Source organism: Acipenser ruthenus, chromosome 3 (assembly GCF_902713425.1).
Source record: "Acipenser ruthenus chromosome 3, fAciRut3.2 maternal haplotype, whole genome shotgun sequence".
NCBI lineage: Eukaryota > Metazoa > Chordata > Actinopteri > Acipenseriformes > Acipenseridae > Acipenser > Acipenser ruthenus.
The window spans coordinates 98,493,908-98,507,474 of record NC_081191.1 but is presented as its reverse complement, the minus strand read 5'-3'; the positions used below and the strand labels follow the sequence as shown (position 1 = coordinate 98,507,474).

The window sequence follows — 13,567 nt, the reverse complement described above, 5'->3', positions numbered from 1 at the left end:
TTTACTTCACTGTATCTCCCCAGTGATTTTACTTCACTGTATCTCCCCAGTCATTTTACTTCACTGTATCTCATTTTACTTCACTGTATCTCCCCAGTGATTTTACTTCACTGTATCTCCCCAGTGATTTTACTTCACTGTATCTCCCCAGTGATTTTACTTCACTGTATCTCCCCAGTGATTTTACTTCACTGTATCTCCCCAGTGATTTTACTTCACTGTATCTCCCCAGTCATTTTACTTCACTGTATCTCATTTTACTTCACTGTATCTCCCCAGTGATTTTACTTCACTGTATCTCCCCAGTCATTTTACTTCACTGTATCTCATTTTACTTCACTGTATCTCTCCAGTCATTTTACTTCACTGTATCTCCCCAGTCATTTTACTTCACTGTATCTCATTTTACTTCACTGTATCTCCCCAGTCATTTTACTTCACTGTATCTCATTTTACTTCACTGTATCTCCCCAGTCATTTTACTTCAATATATCTCCCCAGTCATTTTACTTCACTGTATCTCCCCAGTCATTTTACTTCACTGTATCTCATTTTACTTCACTGTATCTCCCCAGTCATTTTACTTCACTGTATCTCCCCAGTCATTTTACTTCACTGTATCTCCCCAGTGATTTTACTTCACTGTATCTCCCCAGTGATTTTACTTCACTGTATCTCCCCAGTCATTTTACTTCACTGTATCTCCCCAGTCATTTTACTTCAATATATCTCCCCAGTCATTTTACTTCACTGTATCTCCCCAGTCATTTTACTTCACTGTATCTCATTTTACTTCACTGTATCTCTCCAGTCATTTTACTTCACTGTATCTCCCCAGTCATTTTACTTCACTGTATCTCCCCAGTCATTTTACTTCAATATATCTCCCCAGTCATTTTAATTCACTGCATCTCCCCAGTCATTTTACTTCACTGTATCTCATTTTACGTCACTGTATCTCCCCAGTCATTTTACTTCACTGTATCTCATTTTACTTCACTGTATCTCCCCAGTCATTTTACTTCAATATATCTCCCCAGTCATTTTACTTCACTGTATCTCCCCAGTCATTTTACTTCACTGTATCTCCCCAGTCATTTTACTTCACTGTATCTCCCCAGTCATTTTACTTCACTGTATCTCATTTTACTTCACTGTATCTCCCCAGTCATTTTACATCACTGCATCTCCCCAGTGATTTTACTTCACTGTATCTCCCCAGTGATTTTACTTCACTGTATCTCCCCAGTGATTTTACTTCACTGTATCTCCCCAGTGATTTTACTTCACTGTATCTCCCCAGTGATTTTACTTCACTGTATCTCCCCAGTGATTTTACTTCACTGAATCTCCCCAGTCATTTTACTTCACTGTATCTCCCCAGTCATTTTACTTCACTGTATCTCCCCAGTCATTTTACATCACTGTATCTCCCCAGTCATTTTACATCACTGCATCTCCCCAGTCATTTTACTTCACTGTATCTCCCCAGTGATTTTACTTCAATGTATCTCCCCAGTGATTTTACTTCAATATATCTCCCCAGTCATTTTACTTCAATCTATCTCCCCAGTCATTTTACTTCACTGTATCTCATTTTACTTCACTGTATCTCCCCAGTCATTTTACTTCACTGTATCTCCCCAGTCATTTTACTTCACTGTATCTCCCCAGTCATTTTACTTCACTGTATCTCATTTTACTTCACTGTATCTCCCCAGTCATTTTACTTCACTGTATCTCTCCAGTCATTTTATTTCACTGTATCTCCCCAGTGATTTTACTTCACTGTATCTCATTTTACTTCACTGTATCTCCCCAGTGATTTTACTTCACTGTATCTCCCCAGTCATTTTACTTCAATGTATCTCCCCAGTGATTTTACTTCAATGTATCTCCCCAGTGATTTTACTACAATGTATCTCCCCAGTCATTTTACTTCAATGTATCTCTCCAGTCATTTTACGTCACTGTATCTCCCCAGTCATTTTACTTCACTGTATCTCCCCAGGCATTTTACTTCACTGTATCTCTCCAGTCATTTTAATTCACTGCATCTCCCCAGTCATTTTACGTCACTGTATCTCCCCAGTCATTTTACTTCACTGTATCTCCCCAGTCATTTTACTTCAATGTATCTCTCCAGTCATTTTACGTCACTGTATCTCCCCAGTCATTTTACGTCACTGTATCTCCCCAGTCATTTTACGTCACTGTATCTCCCCAGTCATTTTACTTCAATGTATCTCTCCAGTCATTTTACTTCACTGTATCTCCCCAGTCATTTTACTTCAATGTATCTCCCCAGTGATTTTACTTCAATATATCTCTCCAGTCATTTTACTTCACTGTATCTCCCCAGGCATTTTACTTCACTGTATCTCTCCAGTCATTTTAATTCACTGCATCTCCCCAGTCATTTTACTTCACTGTATCTCATTTTACTTCACTGTATCTCCCCAGTCATTTTACTTTTTTATTCTTCTTCATGCTTGCACAAATGAATCAAAAGTAATTTACACGACATGCATTTAAAAGAACTTGCTGTACCCATCATATGGTGCAGCCTCCAACAAGAAATCAGTTATGAAAACAAGAGATCAGCATTCCACATTGACAGTATTTAAAGTAATAACATGCACAAAGCACACCTCAGAGAATCTAGCATCCAACCAGTTTCTGTTCTTCTACAGCTGCAGAGGTACAGTAATAGGGACCCAGTACTTTGAGGGTTGAGACTTCCTGCACCCGACTGTCAATGCAAGTGAAGATTACAGATACAAGTAGGGTATCTGATTTTACGTTAAAAAAAACTGTATTGCCATATGTGCAATCTCTAGTACATCCATCTAGAATACTGTACTGTACTAACTTTAAACTCTCAATCATAAATAAGGCACGTCTTTCCACAGGATGAAGGGCAAGAACAACAACATGTATGTTCATGTTAGGCCAATAGCTCTTCACCGTGAAATTCACATGCAGCCAATTGTCACTCAGTGTCTTAATGATGCTTATGAACTGGCATTTGTTCATCTACACTAGGACTCACTGGCTCCAGAGAATCTGAGCTGAGTGAATGAATGAAGCATCTCAAGAGTCACAATAAACCAAAAGCTCACAGTAAAGCAACCTGTATTCAACAGGGCATTCACAGTCAAGCTTATTCTGTAAACATACCAACCACAGTGTGACTCACGTAGGCCGAAACAAACAAAAAAAAAGAAAATAATTGAGCTGCACTGATGCAGGGGTTGGTTTGAATGATCCACAGACAGCAGCGTTTCCAATGACCACTGCCCTTAAATTTCTAACCCTGTTTTTTCAACTCATTCCTGATTTGACACTTATACAAATATTGAGACACACAATTACACTTGGAATGAGTGGTGATGAAGCGTTTATTGCCAGTGTTACCACACGCAGGCCCCTTGCTTACTAAACCTCTTGGTATCTGAATGGATGAACAAGATTTGAAACAAGCAAACCATTAACATCCCAACATATCTATTTCCTACTATTGCAGCTCATCTATGTTGGATATTTCTTCTTTTATTTTATTCCAAAATATATTTCTGCAAATGATAACTACCAAGACTGGTAGCACATTTAAAATCACTGGAGATGTTAAAGGACCTCAATGATTCTGCAACAACCACCTTATGTATATATAATTTTTTTTAAAAAAGCCTCTCTAACCATCTGCGTCATCACATAGCAGGGAGGTGTGTGCTGGATAAAAAGCAGACAGGGGAGCAGAGCTACACATTTCAAGCTTTTCACTACTGCTGGAAATGAGGCATAAGATAAACAGATCTCCATTTCGATGTAAAGATGGATGTGGCAGCCCTAGCAGGGTAAAGGAAGAGGAAATGCCACACCCAGTTGTCTTGCATTAGTAACAAATAGATATGTGCATATTTGTGCAGGGAGGGATACCAACATATTTAATAAGCAAGAGGCCCAGGTTGGGTAAAAGTGGTGCAGAGTAACTGGAGCACTGAAGAACCCCTCCCCAGTCATTCTGCTTTTACTCTTCTGTCCCAGCACTTGGGAGGGTACTGTACGCTATCTCTGCCCTTATTCTTATCATTGCGACACCATCCTATTGAATCCCTTGGGCATGAGAAGCAATTAAAATAACAATGAACTGATTTGAATTGAACATGAAAACCTCAAAGTTTTCCTGTGCTTTAATAAGCCGTGGGAAGCTCCCCCTCCACTCCGAGGATTGCAGCCTTGGATCTGCTTTGATCCCACTAACAAGGAATACAGGGAGGTTATAGGCAGCACTCGTGTTCACGGCGCAGTATTTAGATAGTGTGAATATGATGTTACTTACTTGGTCTGGGATTACATTTTAATTAACAGTGACTGATAGGACATTTATCCAGTAAACCTCATATATATTACCTACCATCATTTCTTAGATCTCACATTTTCCTATATGAAAAGAGCACATATATGTTAAACGTGTGTTTGATTTTTAATGATATTTTCTTTTCTTTTGTATCTTTTCCGTTCTGTGCTTCCCCTTGATGGAACGCATCCAGCACATGTGAGTTGCTTCTGGAAGTTTGTGTCCTACAGCTTCAAACAAATTACCATAACAAATAACATCCACCTTTAGTATAATGTGGGCATTTTCCACAAGGAAAATCTGATTTTAATGAAATTATAGCAATATACGGTATATTAGGTACAATTTACCACCATGTACTTTAACCCTTTCAGTCCTTATCTTAGTGCTGTATGTTAACATATGCCATCAGAAATCCCATTGGAACCTCACGGGACTCCTGCTGTAGGATCCCAGTCTCAGGTAGTATATAAGTTAAAAAAAAATATATTAAAAAAAATGGTTTGTCCTGTTCTCAAGTATACTCAAATAAAGGATTTTATTCTTTAGGACAAAGGTTTAAGGAAGATAGCTGAGTCACAATTCAAATATAAACCAATCCTTAGTGTTGAAAGGGTCAATATTCTTCAGACAACTATGGCAAAGTTCCCAATCCAATGTAACCCCTAACAGGCCCCATAGCCACCATTCTTCAGAAGTGATGCATTAATATTCTCAATCAGCTTCTGCCTGAGTATCCTACAGACACCAAAGGGGGTGAGGTAGCATCTCAGAATCAACGTGTTCATTTATACAGGTTTGCCATTGCTAAGCAGCATTATTTAATCTTGTAATGTTTTATTTATTTTACACAGGTCAAAGTTCAACTCTTTCTTTACAATGACTTTGAGTCGTGTAGGTAGTTTGCAGTGGGGCCCAGCTGTAAAAACAAAGGGATATCAAAAAAAGCACACAGGCACAAGTACAGCATACTGCAATGCTTTATCAAAAGGCAGTGAAAGAGCTCACTGAAGACCAGTTTAATACCTTAGTCAATGCCTCCAGTAGTATGCTTAGAAGGTACTGGGGCTTTATCATGTACTACATTTCATAAAGATTTTAGAATTTCTCAATCAGGTTTGAATCAGTAATTTAAACTGCCTAGGTTATTCTTAAATTTAGAGTGCCCAATTATTTTACTCCTGATTTTCTCTCCAATTTATAAAGTCCAATTATAGGTCCCCATTCCGCAGCAATTCCTCACACAGCTCAGGAGAACTGCAGGTTCAGTGGGCGTCCTCCAATCCCAAGACCAAGCCAGTTTACCCATTTACACCCAGGAACTCGAAAGCGGGTGTCAGTGAGCTACTGGCCACTGCAGGACAAAGGCCAGCCCTGCAGAATGTCTGCCTAAGTACACAAGGTGGCTGGCCGGTCAAGTCCCCTGCAGCGCGATGAGAAGAAACAGTCCCTAACCCACAGGACGCCAGAGCCCCTCTGGAATCTGGAACCCCAGCAAAAACCACCGACTTCTCAGCCAGGAAGCAAACCTAGCAATTATGGAGATTTGTATAAGTCAACGACAATTAATTATTAACCGAGCGTCATTAAAGTGAGATCAGCTTGGTATAGTAAGCAAGTAATATGCACTGTCAGATGCAGAAGCATGCATACAGTACAGTAAAGTTTACATGTGACATCGCTTTACGGTAATGTCAGCTTTGATATTGACTCAAGCAAAGCAAACACAACCGGCTGAAATTAGAAATGTGATTACTGGATTTGCTCGGTGCATGATCCTCCACAGTATTTCAGATAAGAGAGAGGTTAATCAAAGTATACTGATAACCTCGAAGCAGAATCAGGGCTTGTCTATGCAATGTTACCAGATGTACAGTATTCATCTGGGGATGCAAGAAATACATCAGGAATAAAGACCACATATTGAGGATATATGGAGTTTTAAACTCACCAGGATAGGATGACTGAGCAGAAACAAAAACATTTCAAAGTGAATCTAAACTCATGGTTAAATGTGTCACCATTACTTTTGGTCAGGAAGGCATGTGTAGGTGGTTCAGACATTAGGATGTGCGCACATTAACCACAAGAAATGATGCAATCTTGTGATTTTATGCAATACAAGCCAGGCTTATTACAAAAACCGAGGTATCAACAAAATAGCAATTTTGTCACTGCAAACAGACCAAATGACTCCAGTGCAATACAGGATATGAGCAGACACAGACTAGAACTGCCCGTGGTCTTCAACCGATGATGATTATTATTATTATTATTATTAGCAGTAGTAGTAGTAGTCGTAGTAACCTCAGAGAGAGCAGAGATTAAATAGATTTTTTGCAGATTTCCTATCCTGCAATTCTGCTTCTTTGCACAAGATTTTGTAACAGCTGTGAAAATAAATGCAACTATAAAAAGTGGTTTTATATATGTGTGTCCTGCATCAGCTGTTGCACCCAGTACCTTGAACTTTATTTAGGTCTGCTTTATTGTCCTGGTTTGTTTATTTTGGCCAACGTGACTGTCACGTTTGCAAGCAAAATTAGTGCAAGACAGAAGTGTCTAGTTTATTGTAGGTTTGAGTTAGGACTTTGGAGTTTACACGAGTGGGGTTCCCACAGTTAAACCAGGCACAGACCATAATACCAGTGAGTAAGTTAGTGAATCAGAGAGTGATGGAGAATCCGCCATTAAGCAGTGCAGCCATTTTAATATACCGGTACTGTACCAAGATTAATATCTGTTGTGGACAGTAATGTGTACAGTTGGTCTTGTTCAAGCGCACCAGAATAATTGACATGCGCAAATGTAAATTGGTACCCTAACTAAAAACCTCGAATCAAAGTCGCTCCCCCCAAATTTGAGCTTTCATTTTGGCCACAAAAGTGCGACTTAAATTCAAGTAAATACGGTAATTTCAATGTCAACATAACATTAATAATTCTATAGGGCATGATGCTAAACTTTTGGCCATAGCTGTAATGCCCCCCATATAATCTACTAAATAAAAACACTGGTTTGTTTTTCAGCTTTGTTTTTCTGTCGTCTATATGCAGGTGTATGAAATGAACAATCTGAGCTTACCAAAGAAACACACAATACATTGCTGACAGCAAGTAGCCTGCTACTAAAGTGTTAGAAAATATATCCTTTTACAGCCAGTTATTTAATAATAAAAACTTAGTGAACTACAGAAATAATAAAAAAAAGGCAGGAAGGATGCTTATCAGGGGTGATGTATAAAATACTGAATTGCCTGTTCTTTTCTGAAATATGGGAGAGATCAAACACTTCAGGGTGCTTGGACACCTCCGTAGACAACAGTTTCATCCATGATTTTTCCTGGCAAGCATGTGTTGTCAGCACTTGGCTCTGATTGGTTAATCCACCGACAGTACCGCACCGGCAGCCAGAAGAAATCGCTCTGGATTTGATTTGAGCGGTCCCGCTCAGCGTCGCCACGGGACTAGCGGTATCGTCCCGCACTGATCTGTCCAACACCATATGAAAGCAATGGCAGTGATACAGGCGGCAAAATGCCTCACGTGCCGTGCCGCGTCTGTCTGTCTGTCTCTGTCCCGGGCTTTAGTCAAACTGTTCAACAGCTTTTATTTGAAGCCAATCACAACAATGTCCCTTCTAAGAAATTGATTTTAAAAATTAATTGTAAGGAATAAACACCAACCCTGTTTATTACAATTGGATAACACACAGCTTTTCTAGTTTGAAACATGTTCTGGTCATTTGTTAGGGTGTTCATCACCTGCAAGCTTAATGCTGAATACAGTATTTTTTCTATTAGAAAATACCAGATAAAATACAGTATTACTGTGGATTCATGTCTCTGCAGCCCTGACGTGCACATAGTGGCCTAGAACACTCTCACAAGCCCACATTGACAGCAGGGTGTATTACCGCCATCCCAGCCAGCTGCCATCTTAAAGACAATAGCTCAGTGACACACGATTTCCCCAGGCCCATGCTGTGTAATTCCAAACACTATTCTATGCATTGGTCTGGAGTAGGAATTGAGCTGAACAAAATGATGCAAGAATACCGGGAAGCAGGTTATAATAAAAGTTGATTTGCAGTTGAACCCTATATTGACAAAAGCTGTTCTAAGGCAGTGCAGAAGATTTGTTTTTTACTATAATACGTGTAAAGATGGGTGGGTAACTCTACTCATTCACTTGTTGCTGTGCAGGTCTGTCATACAAACAGTGCAAGAGAAAATACACTCTCAACTTAATTCTAGGTAGCCACTGAACGTTTCTAAACATATTCTAGAAAAGCTGGCATGAAATGTATTTAATGTGTTCATATAGAACCTGTTGCAGTAAGAATGTTTTGTCATTGCCATTTGTGAGTGTGAGAGCTACACTCTGCGAGTTGATGCAACACTATGGGGAGGGCCCTTACATCTAGCAGCATGACAGCATGCCTTGCCATACGGCTGTGTCCGTTAGGGATTGATCGGAGGACAATCTGCAGTGGCCAGCCCAGAGTCCCAACTTAAACCCAATTAAACCACTGGCACCTATTGGAACAGCCCATGATCCACTGTTGAACTGGCACTTGCTCTGATGATGAATGGTGCAACACTACGCCTGACATCTAACAAGATTTGGTACAAAGTAATTTCACAGGGTCTGAGCTTTGATTGTTGCCAAAGGATAACTAACACCCTACTAGAAATCAAACAAACTGTTGTGAAATAATGATCTTACATATTTATTTACTGGTAATATTGTGTACATTGCTTTTATGTATAGTATACTTGTTATTCTAATTAAAATGTGTATGCTTGAACAGCATGTCTATGTTTTATCTTCATGATAATGTTTTCATTTCAGGTTACCCTGTGTTATTACATTTACATCTTTTGGCCTAAAGAAAGAAAATACATTTAAACAAACAAAAGAAAACCATCTCGCTGGCATCTAATACCCTCTCACACCACTGAATGACTACTAAATTAACCATTTGAACTCAGCTTTTTTTCCTGCAACATATTTGCAACACCATCTGCAACTATTGCTTGGCATCACTTTTGGATGTTTCTCATTGGCATGTGGTCACATTCCATATTAAGGCTGGTGTGATGCATCGATCTATCATAATTGTTTGATCACCATCGATGGTCATGCATGTGCATTGTTTTTTCTGTGTATGTTTGTGTGTGCGTGTGTGTGCATGTGTGTGTGTGTACGTCTGTTGCTTTTCACTGCTTCCTCTGCCTGCCTGAGTTTTTGCACTATGCGCATTCAAAACCCATTCAAAAACTTAAGGCAATTGAATTTGAGTTCATTTTATACCACTAGAATGAATGGTGAAAAAACAACCAAGATTGCTTTCCAAAAGTAGCCCAGGTGAGTTTACCTGAGATTTATATAGGAAGTGATCTAATGAGCAATTATTCAATAATCCTAAAGACAGAAATCATTCAATAATCCTTCCCCCGAATACCAGCCTAAGCTTCCGAATCATTTTTCAGCTTTCATTTATAAATAACCAGCCTTTCCAGCAAAGCGACCCTAGCGTTACTACACATTGCGGGTGTATTGGTAGGGGTGGGCTACAGTAAAATACCCACGATTCCTTGCGAGCTGCCTCTGCCTGGCCATGTTTACTCATTCACAGCAGCCAGCCGCACAGGGTGGCTGATTCTGCAATGAGATCACATTTCACTCCTCTCAGGAGACAGGAGATACAGTAGAAAGGTACTTTTAAATGATCCTGTCTGAACAGAAAATATATTCAGAAGAAAACAAAAACAAAGGCCTGCAAAACATGAAAATGAAACCCAGCATCATGGTTCTTTTCAAAGCTCTTTATGTACAGTGGTCTTCCTGCCCGGACACAATAATTTCATGGTACCTCTCGGCTGGCTGCAGAGCATCCCCATTCACTTTCATTCATGAAGAGAGAGCTTTATTATGTTGCTGAAAGTGAGCACAAAAGGCGATGTTTTTCTGCATGCCAAGAATGAGTTTCCATAGTGTATCCATGTTACAGTGAATCTATCTTCATTTAACTAGAGAAACACTAAAAGGAACTTAAATGTAGACAAACATTTTGACGAAGTCTTTCTCACTGCACTGTATCTAGTTTGCGGCTAGATTAATTGTGAATACTTGCAGAGGAGCAATATTCAAGACACACACAACATTTTAACAGAATGGTAAACACCACATTGTTCTGCGACTTGTGTCCGATTCAGGTTTTTTTCAGGAGCTCAAACAATTTCCAGCTTTTTTGTAGCAAGAGAATCAGCAGCGTGTCTTGCCGTGTGTTTACATGCTGTTTTGTAGCGATGAGGTGCATTCGTGGAAATCAGAATACGCAACGAGGTAATGATATGACGGCGGTTCGGGAAAGATTTAATAAGCCAGATTGGTGTGCCTCAAGACACTCAATGACAAGTCACATCTGAAAAGATTAAATAAACCATTTGAATTTAAGTTTGATGAGGAGTTATCAGATTACAAAATCGTACTGTATCAGTTGTGAACAAATCGCTAGCGGTGTCAAAACTGTGTTCTTTTAAGTGGAGCATTTACAACGGGAAAAATGATTTCACCACAACGGTATTCTCTTAGGTGTAGGGTTCTCTTAGGAGGTGGTCCTATACGTGGAGACTACTGTCCCATGAAAAAGAATTAGATCAAGAGACCTATATCCACAGTATGTACAAATTTAAGCAATACAGACAGATAGACAGCCTCTGAATATCTCTAGATTTTGATACCAAAGTGGCGCTACTCAGCCCTTACTAAGCTTAATCACAATTAGTTAAGCAGTTCTCTATTTAAAAATCCTGCAAACACAGGCCTCCAAAATGTTCATGGGGAATAAAAAAATCATGCAACTGAGTATACCACATCAATTCTGTTTCCAATTAAAAGTCCACTACATTGTTATTACCAACTTGGTGGGAACAGTCGTTGACCCAACCCACAGTATACTGGCACCATAAACTTGGGTTGTTTGCATTCCACAACATGGTACCATATAAAATCAAAACCTGTATTGTACTGTGGGGGACAAAAAAATGCTGAGGAATGAACATATAAATATTAGGTTACAACTAGCCAGGTGTGGCAGACGGTTATTGAACCAAGAACAAAAAGGGGGCTTCTGATTATAACCAAAGTAGGGTAACAGCATTTAAGCAGGTGAGGTTCATAAATGTTTGGACAGTCTATTCCTAACACTCTAAAATAAATACATTAAATAAATAAATGCTGTTTATTAACACAAGGCTTTTTTAACTGGTATTTTTGAAGCAACCAGACTACACACGTGTATGTATATATACAGACATATATAGATTATTAAATAAATTACTAAACAAGAAACCAGATTTGAATTACTGTACTATAACTACCACATACAAAAATGTATACAGCAGTTTTTGAAAACCCATGTTCTGAAGCCATAATAAAAGAAACACAGCACTTACTTTACAGTTAATCATTTGAGAATCTTATTTCATTGACGAAGGGCAGCCAGTGCCATGTGTACCCCATTTAGACTTAGATTTCTAAGAAAAGGAAAACTAAACGGCTGACACATTGTAGTAAACCCCGCCTCTTCTAAATCCTGTATCAACTGCAATTAGATCATAAAGATCAGATAGACCTTCTGGGGCATTCCCGTCAATACAGTACTGCGAGAAAAAAGAAGAAAAAAAAAACGAAAAAAAAACACACACAATCACACTAAACGTTAAAAAAAGATTTCCAAGCCGCATCCAGGTCCCCTCCAATGAAGTGCAATCTACAGAACAGTTTTCTATAATAATACCACGTCCCGCTTTGTTGTATTTTAATAAAATTGTCAAAATAAAGAAATGTTACTACACCACAGCGCCACCATCACAGATCGATGCTAACAAAAAAAAAAACGATCTTCGACCGTGCGCAAAAAATATATATATATTTTTTTTAAATCCAACACACATAGAGAAAGACACCCGACCTTCCTTTTTAGAAGCAGATTGATAATAACCGAGATTCTAAATGTTATTCTTTAGCAACATTTCTAAAGTAGGGCTAGAATAAGCAGCACTACAAACAGCCACCATTCAGTTACAGCCATAACTTAAAAAGCCGTGCTAAATATGTCAACCTCCACCTTCTTACACAAGCACAGCAATTTTTCATACATGCAATCGAGTTTGAAAAAAAAATCTATACTACCAGGTCTCTCGATTAGATCTATGTGAAATCTGTGATTCAGCTTTCTTATGAAAGATAAATAAAAGAGTACTTAGATTTAAAACAATGCAGAGTACGCATTTTGCGTTCCAGACATTATCTCGTTTCATCAAGAAAAAAAAAAGTACAACAAAAAAATCCAATGAAGTTTTTTTCGTTTTTGCGACATCACAACACGATTGTAACGCTATCAATTCAAATGTGTTTTTTATGTACAGTAACTGAACTATCCTTGAAAATACCACGGCGCAAAAAAATAATTACTTTGTTTCAACATTTGCCAGGAATCAAAGATTGACGCGACAATATGGGCGGAATTTATAGACCAAAGCAAAGGGAATCGTCTCATTTAAATTTATTAATATACAATTATCATTATCTCACAGTATGCTGAGAAAACAGTTGAGAAACGTAGTTATACAAATAATAAACTTACCAGCAAACCAGGGTGTTGATGACAGGGCTCTTCAGCACGATCACTAAAATATATGCTGTACAGTTGGATTTTAGCAAACAACAAACGCCATGCAGTAAAATTATTTTTAAACATTTTTAATCCGTTGATTTGTCTTATAAATTAAACTGATTAGTTGTTTCCTACGATTGACGCATTTTTATTTATTTTTTGTTGTAAGATCCGTAAGCCGTTATGCAGATCACAAAAAATAAGAGCTTTATTTGAAGAAGATTAAAAACTGACCAAACCAGCAGAAGACTCTGGGGTTAACAACTTTGCAATGGCACACAGGCGCTTTGTGATTGGATGACGAGTGGCACCAATCACCTGTAGAGAGCTTAGGGTTGGTGATCTCACACGCAACATAGGAAGTTCAGTGGTGTATTAACGTTAAAGACCAGAAAGCAGCAGGATCAGCAGAATTTGCTAGGATCATCAACATTGATGCGGTTTAATGTTATACGTTTGCCTCCTGAGTATTCAAACGGCGATCCTCATTATAGAATGAAGTGTATTTGTGTGTTACACGTA

General features: G+C 38.7%; 1 protein-coding gene across 1 annotated transcript in view; it reads right to left on the bottom strand.

Moving 5' to 3' along the window:
* Positions 1 to 13,281, bottom strand: part of LOC117394391 (enhancer of polycomb homolog 1-like) — a 55,236-nt gene extending 41,955 nt beyond the window's left edge. Inside the window, exon 1 of the mRNA XM_033992617.3 lies at positions 13,016 to 13,281. The gene's annotated coding sequence lies outside the window, so the exon portion shown is untranslated. The remainder of the gene's footprint in view (positions 1 to 13,015) is intronic.
* Between the last annotated feature and the right edge of the window lie 286 nt (positions 13,282 to 13,567).